This window comes from Oncorhynchus clarkii, chromosome 17 (assembly GCF_045791955.1).
Source record: "Oncorhynchus clarkii lewisi isolate Uvic-CL-2024 chromosome 17, UVic_Ocla_1.0, whole genome shotgun sequence".
Lineage (NCBI taxonomy): Eukaryota > Metazoa > Chordata > Actinopteri > Salmoniformes > Salmonidae > Oncorhynchus > Oncorhynchus clarkii.
In genome coordinates, this window is record NC_092163.1 from 50,620,580 (window position 1) to 50,630,755 (window position 10,176).

The window sequence follows — 10,176 nt, forward strand, 5'->3', positions numbered from 1 at the left end:
GCCTAGGTTTAGGACTACAAGTTAAGACCAGAGGATTCTAATGTCCCATAACTCTTTGCAATTCATGGAACCAGCGTTGCTAGTTAGCAACGGCGCTAGTAGTTATCAATGGAGCTGGTCTCATGAATTTGTAACGCTTCCGCATGGAATTACGGTGCATTCGTAAATTCGCTCTGGCTATCTACTCCGATTTCAGAGCACTCTCATCTGAGTGTTGAATATGACCGGTGTCAGTAAACGTTGGGGAAAAGTGTAATTTAAATTGTTGCCAGCAGCACGGTTACAGTCGCCAATGCTCTGGATAACGTGAAAACAGCCTAACCAGCTCTTCAAGGGTGAGTAAAATGGTAAGAGTGAGGTGTTCTCTCATTTGTGTCTGGAAGTAGCTAGCAAGCTAGCCAACGTTAGCCAGTTACCTTGTGTGCTTGACTGCCGTTGTGAGGTCAGGACGCTCGGATCAACCCTACCCCTCGGCCAGAACGTCCAGTGTATGCTCCGAGGTAATGGATTGATGCTCGAGTACCAAATCAAATGTCTTTTATTTGTTTTTTTTATACTTATGATTCTTATTTATGTATACAGTTGAAGTCGGAAGTTTACATACACCTTGGGCAAATATTTTTAAACTCAGTTTCACAATTCGTGACATTTTAATCTAAGTAAAAAGTCCCTGTCTTAGGTCAGCTAGGATCACCACTTTATTTTAAGAATGTGAAATGTCAGAATAATAGTAGAGAGAATGATTTATTTCAGCTTTTATTTCTTTCATCACATTCCCAGTGGGTCAGGAGTTTACATACACTCAATTAGTATTTGGTAGCATTGCCTTTAAATGGTTTAACTTGGGTCAAACATTTTGGGTAGCCTTCCACAAGCTTCCCATAATAAGATGGGTGAATTTTGGCCCATTCCTCCTGACAGAGCTGGTGTAATTGGGTCAGGTTTGCAGGCCTCCTTGCTTGCACACGCTTTTTCAGTTCTGCCCACATATTTTCTATAGGATGGAGGTCAGGGCTTTGTGATGGCCACTCCAATACCTTGACTTTGTTGTCCTTAAGCCATTTTGCCACAACTTTGGATGTATTTTATTTTTTTTATTTTATTTTACCTTTATTTAACTAGGCAAGTCAGTTAAGAACAAATTCTTATTTTCAATGACGGCCTAGGAACAGTGGGTTAACTGCCTGTTCAGGGGCAGAACGACAGATTCATTCCTTGTCAGCTCGGGGGTTTGAACTTGCAACCTTCCAGTTACTAGTCCAACGCTCTAACCACTAGGCTACCCTGCCGTGGGGTCACTGTCCATTTGGAAGACCCATTTGCGTCCAAGCTTTAACTTTCTGACTGATGTCTTGAGATTCAAAATATCCACATCGTTTTCGTCCCTCATGATGCCATCAATTTTGTGAAGTGCACCAGTCCCTCCTGCAGCAAAGCACCCCCACAACATGATGCTGCCACCCCCGTATCTTTGTTTCATCAGAACAGAAGACATTTCTCCTAAAAGTACAATCTTTGTCCCCATGTGCAGTTGCAAACCGTATTCTGGCTTTTTTTGTGGCGGTTTTGGAGCAGTGGCTTCTTCCTTGCTGAGCAGCCTTTCAGGTTATGTCGATATAGGACTTGTTTTACTGTGGATATAGATTTTTTTGTACCTGTTTTTTCCAGCATCTTCACAAGGTTCTTTGCTGTTGTTCTGGGATTGATTTGCACTTTTCGCGCCAAAGTACATTAATCTCTAGGAGACATAAGGCGTCTCCTTCCTGAGCGGTATGACTGCTGCTTGGTCCCATGGTGTTTATACTTGCGTGCTATTGTTTGTACAGATGAACGTGGTACCTTCAGGTGTTTGGAAATTTCTCCCAAGGATGAACCAGACTTGTGGAGGTCTACCATTTTTTTATTTTGATTTTCCAATGATGTCAAGCAAAGAGGCACTGAGTGTGAAGGTAGACCTTGAAATACATCCACAGGTATGCCTCCAATTGACTCAAATTAAGTAAATCAGAAGCTTCTAAACCCATGACATCATTTTCTGGAATTTTCCAAGCTGTTTAAAGGCACAGTCAACTTAGTGTATGTAAACTTCTGATCCACTGGAATTGTGATACAGTGAATTATAAGTGAAATGATCTGTCTGTAAACAGTTGTTGGAAAAATGTCTTTTGTCATGCACAAAGTAGATGTCCTAACTGACTTGCCAAAACTATAGTTTGTTAACAAGAAATGTGTTGAGTGGTTGAGTTTTAATGACTCCAACATAAGTGTACGTAAACTTATGTTTCAACTGTATATTTTTATATTTATATAGTTTTAAATGTTATGATTATTTATTTGTGTTCCAAATGTCTGAATAAAAATTACAGTTAGGGCAGATTGGTGCTTTCTTTTGGGGGGGGGCTGCTCATCAGCTTTGTCCATCGAACCATGGCGGAGTTAGTGCCTACAAAAATATACCATTACTATTTCTCTCTATATTGCTAAACGCTGTCACCTGCTTTTATAGTACGCCTTGAGGTCGTACCGCCCAGCGCATCTAGAAGGAAGTATATTTCACACCGAACCCCTCGCTTGAGATGACCTAGTGGCACCTTCTCAAGAGGCTTGAACGTTTGCTGCGTTGCGGAAGGGTTTGTACTGATCGAGCTGTTTCCCCAAAACCTTCCCATAAGTTCTTGAACAGACTGAGGTCTGTTTGATCCTGTTTGGTGGGTGGCAAGGTGTTCTTTGAAACAATGAGTGGCTTATATAAAGGGCAGTGGCGATGCTGACAGCGTTCCCAAAACCACAACCCAACCCAACATTCCAGAAAATAAAAAACTAATGAACGCAGCCAAGGTGCCTCTATTTCGCAATTTCAGTGGTAGAGTTGAACTGCTAGAGACAAATGTACAGATTTACTACTGAAATACAAAAATATATCACTTTTGTAACAAACTATCAAAATGAAGACCAAAATAGACATGTATGACTATAACTAAATATCTGGTCTTCAATTAACCTTTTTTTTCCATGAAAGTTAATCTTTAACATCTAAAAGTCAAACAGGCTGACTACACCGCTCGCGTCGCGTGCAAAATAAATTTAGAAATATGTTATTCAATTATTGCACCCACACTGCTCGCGCACGCCAACGAGCGTCTGCGTTGCCAAGGGCTAAAATAGAAATCAGTTCTATTTCTGACGCAGATTGCGCTGCAGGTCCTGCTTCTCCCATCTCCTCATTGGTTTATAGAAGCAGGTACCCACGTGCCATCTCCTCATTGGTTATAACCAAATGGCGACCGCATTATCTACCAAGAGAATTGTCTTCAATCATAATCACAGCCGCATATATTCCCCCCCAAGCAGACACATCGATGGCCCTGAACGAACTTCATTTTACTCTATGTAAACTGGAAACCACATATCCTGAGGCTGCATTCATTGTAGCTGGGGATTTTAACAAGGCTAATCTGAAAAAAAGACTCCCTAAATTCTATCAGCATATCGATTGTGCAACCAGGGCTGGTAAAACCCTGGATCATTGTTATTCTAACTTCCGCAACGCATATAAGCCCCCCCCCCCCCCTCAACCTCATTTCGAAAAAACTGACCTCGACTACCTTTTTGATGTTTCCAGCCATTTAGACAGAAACTAAAACAGGAAGCTCCCGTGCTCAGGTCTGTTCAACGCTGGTCCGACCAATCTGATTCCACGCAAGATTGCTTCGATCACGTGGACTGGGATATGTTCCGCATTGCGTCAAACATCAACATCGGTGCATCGGCGATGACGTACCCACAGCAACTATTAAAACATTTCCAAACCAGAAACCGTGGAATAATGGCAGAATTCACGCGAAACTGAAAGCGCGAACCACTGCTTTTAATCAGGGCAAGGTGACCGGAAACATGACCAAATACGAACAGTGTAGATATTCCCTCCGCAAGGCAATCAAACAAACTAATTGTCTGTATGGAGACAAAGTAGAGTTGCAATTCAACGGCTCAGACACAAGAGGTATGTGGCAGGGTTTACAGTCAATCACGGATTACAAAAAGAAAACCAGCCCCGTCGCGGGCCAGGATGTCTTGCTCCCAGACAGACTAAACAACTTCTTTGCTCGCTTTGAGGACAATACAGTGCCACTGACACGGCCCGCTACCAAAACCTGCGGACTATGCTTCACTGCAGCCGACGTGAGTAAAACATATAAACGTGTTAACCCTCGCAAGGCTGCAGGCCCAGACGGCAATCCCCAGCAGCGTCCTCAGAGCATGTGCAGACCAGCTGGCTGGTGTGTTTACGGACATTTTCAATTCATCCTTATCTCAGTTTGCTGTTCCCACATGCTTCAAGAGGGCCACCAATTGTTCCTGTTCCCAAGAAAGCTAAGGTAACTGAGCTAAACGACTACCGCCCCGTGGCACTCACTTCCATCATCATGAAGTGCTTTGAGAGACTAGTCAAGGACCATATCACCTCCACCTTACCTGACACCCTAGACCCACTACCGCCCCAATAGGTCCACAGACGACGCAATCGCAACCACACTGCACACTGCCCTAACCCATCTTGACAAGAAGTACACCTATGTGAGAATGCTGTTCGTCGACTACAGCTCAGCATTTAACACCATAGTACCCTCCAAACTCGTCATCAAGCTCAAGACCCTGGGTCTCGACCCCGCCCTGTTCAACTGGGTACTGGACTTCCTGATGGGCCGCCCCCAGGGGGTGAGGGTAGGTAACAACATCTCCACCCCGCTGATCCTCAACACCGGGGCCCCACAAGGGTGCGTTCTGAGCCCTCTCCTGTACTCCCTGTTCACCTACGACTGCGTGGCCACGCACGCCTCCAACTCCATCATCAAGTTTGCAGACGACACCACAGTGGTAGGCTTGATTACCAACAACGATGAGACAGACCTACAGGGAGGAGGTGAGGTCCCTCGGAGTGTGGTGTCAGGAAAAAAACCTCACACTCAACGTCAACAAAACAAAGGAGATGATCGTGGACTTCAGGAAACAGCAGAGGGAGCACCCCCCTATCCACATCGACGGGACAGTAGTGAAGAGGGTAGTAAATTTTAAGTTCCTCTGCGTACGCATCACGGACAAACTGAATTTGTTCACCCACACAGACAGCGTGGTGAGGAAGGCGCAGCAGCGCCTCTTCAACCTCAGGAGGCTGAAGGAATTTGGCTTGTCACCAAAAGCACTCACAAACTTTTACAGATGCACAATCGAGAGCATCCTGTCGGGCTGTATCACACCCTGGTACATCAGCTGCTCCACCCACAACCGTAAGGCTCTCCAGAGGGTAGTGAGGTCTGCACAACGCATCACCGGGGGCAAACTACCTGCCCTCCAGGACACCTACACCACCCGATGTCACAGGAAGGCCATAAAGATCATCAAGGACAACAACCACCCGAGCCACTGCCTGTTCACCCCGCAAATGGTTACCCGGACTATTTGCCTTGTGTGCCCCCCAACCCCCTTTTTTACGCTGCTGCTACTCTCTGTTTATCTTATATGCATAGTCACTTTAACTATACATTCATGTACATACTACCTCAATTGGCCCGACCAACCAGTGCTCCCGCACATTGGCTGTCCGGGCTATTTGCATTGTGACCCACCACCCGCCAACCCCTATTTTTACACTCCTGCTACTCTCTTTTCATCATATATGCATAGTCACTTTAACCATACCCACATGTACATACTACATCAATAAGCCTGACTAACCAGTGTCTGTATATAGCCTTGCTACTCTTATTTTCAAATTTTTACTGTTGTTTTCTTTCTTTACTTACCTACAAACACACACACACACTTTTTTTTCTCCGCACTATTGGTTAGAGCCTGTAAGTAAGCATTTCACTGTAAGGTCGACACCTGTTGTATTCGGCGCACGTGAAAAATAAACTTTGATTTGAAGGCAAGGTCAGTACAGGTGCATCAAAGCAGGGACCAAGAGACTGAAAAACAACTTCTATCTCAAGGCCATCAGACTGTTAAACAGCCACCACTAACATTGAGTGGCTGCTGCCAACATACTGACTCAACTCCAGCCACTTTAATGTAAAAATTGATGAAAAATGTATCACTAGCCACTTTAAACAATGCCACTTCATATAATGTTTACATACCCTACATTACTCATCTCATATGTATATACTGTACTCGATACCATCTACTGCATCTTGCCTATGCCACTCTGTACCATCACTCATTCATATATTTGTATGTACAGTACATATTATTCATTCCTTTACACTTGTGTGTATAAGGTAGTTGTTGTGAAATTGTTAGGTTAGATTACTCGTTGGTTATTACTGCATTGTCAGAACTAGAAGCACAAGCTTTTCGCTACACTCGCATTAACATCTGCTAACCATGTGTATGTGACAAATAAAATTTGATTTGATTTGACTGAAAGACAAATGAGGTCAGTGGCGGTAATGCACCTCATTTCTGAAAGTTGCAATCGCAATATTACGTCAAGAGAAGAAAAGGCCTGGAAGGAAGAGCGATGACTAGAAACGATTCAGTTGACCGATTTTTATACGTGGATTAATTGGTGGAGTAGAGGACCTTGTGCATTTCATGTAAAATAACAACTCAATGTTTACATCCCAGGACAAATTATCTAGCAACAGCAAGCTAGCTAAATAGGACAAATTAGCTAGCACGTGCAAGCTAACTAGCTAAATTGCCATAATTGTTTCAGAGTTTTGATATTTTAACCTGTGTGTCGTGATCGCGTTTGGTGTGGGGGGACAAAATACATGTATGTGTTACGCCCCTGAAAACAGGGGAGAAATAATCACGAGCGTGATACGGTGTTGTATTCTCAATTCAACGTAGTGTAATCATTTCACAAAAGTAACACATTACAAAACAACAGAAAACCCATTATACAACTAACACAGCAAAATATCTTATTAACAACGTACATGTTCATTCACAATTGACATAAAATGGCAGCTACTCTCAGTACGATGCTATTCTTCACTTCAACCGAGCAGGGCTAATATTACTCTCTTCAAAATTAACTCTAACTTCCTCAAGACGTTACTAAGACACACCTTAAACACTCTTGACATGTTAGCGAGTTATAACATTTAAATTACTATTTTTATCATCAATAAAGTACCTGAAAACAGGGGAGAAATAATCACGAGTGTGATACAGTGTTGTATTCTCAATTCAACGTAGTGTAATGAGAAAAGACCGCGATTTTCCCCAGGAATATGGGTGGGGACCAGAGCAATCGATCTCCGGCTCATAGATTAAGAGCATTTCGTAGATCACAGATTAACACTTTTAGGCACCACAAAATAAAGTAATCAATATAACGTTTACACATTACTCACAATTCGTACCCTTTGACAGATTTTAACGTTAACACAATTATATGAATGTTATCAATCTCTATCAACTAATACTGAATGCATCTTTTTAACCTTAGATGTTTTAAGATCCTCACATACTATAAACTTACTAATACTTTTTAATGTATAACAGGCTATGAATATTTCCTTTAACCTGTCACATATGCACGATGGCGCACGCGCTCAGCCGGTTTGGGTTCCTTGTAAGCCGTTTTAAGATGGTCGTAACATCCACATTGATGGGGCTGTTGTGGAGCGGGTCGAGAGCTTCAAGTTCATTGGCGTCCACATCACTAAGGACTTAACATGGTCCACACACACCCCCACAGTCATGAATATGGCACTGCAAGTTCTACAGCTGCACCATTGAGAGCATCTTGACTGGCTGCATCACCACTTGGTATGGCAAATGCACCGCCCTTGACGGGAATGCGCTACAGAGAGTGGTGCAGTCAAGCAGGTACATCACTAGGGCCGAGCTCCCTGCCATCCAAGATCTCTATATCAGGCGGTGTCAGAGGAAGGGCCAAAGAATTGCTGAAGACTCCAGCCACCCAAACCATGGACTGTTCACTTTGCTACCATCCGGCAAACGGTACCGGTGCATCAGCTCTTGAACCAACAGGCCCGAGATAGTTTCTACGCCAAAGCAATAAGACTGCTAAATAGTAAATTAATGGTACAGAACTATCTGCACTGACCCTACACACACTCACTAGACTGTGTGTACAAAACATTAAGAACACCTTCGGTGCACCTTGCACCTACCACCATACACCGTTCAAAGGCACTTAAATATTTTTATCTTGCCCATTCACCCTCTGAATGGCACATATACACAATACTGTACATGCCTCAATTCTCTCAAAGTTAAAAAATCCGTATTAACCTGTTAACCTGTCACCCCTTTATCTACACTGATTGAAGTTGATTTAACAAATTACATCAATAAGGGATCATAGCTTTCACCTGGATTCACCTGGTCAGTTTGTGTCTTGGAACGAGCAGATGTTTGTTCACTCAATGTACCAACCCTATACCCACTCACACTATATTGGCACTCCCACACACATTTACATACACTACATACGCCCACACACACATATAACACACAGAGACCGACACAACACATACACACACACATATAACACAAAGACCGACACAACACATACACACACACACACACACACACACACGCACACAAGCATGTGCTGCTGGTACTCTGTTCTTTATTTTTGAAAAAGAGCTGATGTGAAAAGTTCTGATGTGATTGGTCAAAAGAGCAATTAGTGGGAAAAATATCAGTATTGAGCTGCCTGTGTAACTGCAACCAGTATGGCAACTGATGTAGGAAATTATCCATTTGTAATGCAGCCATGTGCCCTAAAATGGAAGATCCTTTTGTGGTATGTTATGCAAATGTCCTTATCTCAAATATTTGCATGTCCACTTAGAGCTACAATTGACTGTGACTAACTGATAGATGAATAGTCTATGATAAGAGGAACTGAGAGGAACTAAGCTTTACTGTGGGAATGTTGATATACTTCAGTTTGCTGCTATATGACTGATTTCACATTTGTCTCCAGAGATTATAATTTAAAATATATCTAAAGTGTCATCTATATTTACAATTCCCTTATCCAAACAAATTATTAATTTACCTAACTCTTAGCGTTTATCAAGTTGTAAATTACACTGAATGGAGAATGCTGTTATTTCTATCTGAAAAAATGTAATAGATGCTTTTTCCACTTGGAACCGGTACATTTCGGAAGACCTTAGTAATGCTTTCCTGGCTCGTAAAGTTGCTGGAATTATAAGGGAATTAAGTCAAGGTTAGAATACGGCGTATCTGTAGACACACCTCCACCACACCTTAATTTATTTGATCTCCACCCAATACAAATAGCAAGTGAATAGTACACTATTCTCATGGTTAAGTTCAAGGTCATAATACGCATAGAGAAAAGTGCATAAAAAGTTAATTACGTTCTTTGGACGTATGCTTAACTTGGGTTGGAATTGGGCCAATGGAGTGGCATGGCCAGAGATTTGCTAACTCAGGACTGTTACAGCAGACACTTTAATCTAGAGCGATTTACAGTGCATTCATCTTAAGATAGCAAGGGAAGAACCACATTCACAGGCATAGAAAGTACATTTTTTTCTCAACAACGTAGCTATCAGCAGAGTCAAGTGCAAGTTCTGTTTTTTTTGGGGGGGGGGGCTGGTTCCACCATTGGGATGCCAGGACCAAGAAGAACTTGGACTAGGCTGAGGGGTGGGAGTGCCAAGAGACCTGAGGTGGCAGAGCAGAGTGCTTATGTTGGGGTGTAGGTTTTTGAACATAGCCTGAAGGTAGGGAAGGGTTTTGTTCTCTTACAAAGTGCCTGTATATTGTATTTCTAGGCTACCTCCCCAGTAACTCTATATTTTATTTTATTAAAGTTAGTCCTGATGTCGAAAAGCATAAATTATACCCTCTTGGAAATGTTGCACCTGTAGGAAATTGCAGTTGTCCTTCTAGAATATAAGGGTTGACATGATAACGGCTATATTAGTGCTTTAAAAAACCTGTTTTATATTTTTGATTGAGAGGGACTGGCTGGTAGTAGAGGAATAGAGGTCTGGGCCTCAGTCCCATCCACATGTCTCTGTGGTAGGCTTTGCTACACCCCATTACTCCAACACTGAATGACTCATCTGAGCTTGTCAGAAATGGATCAGCCTTGTGAGGAGCCAACTACTCATCAGTTTTATGAAAAATAGAATAGGCTGTCATATTAGG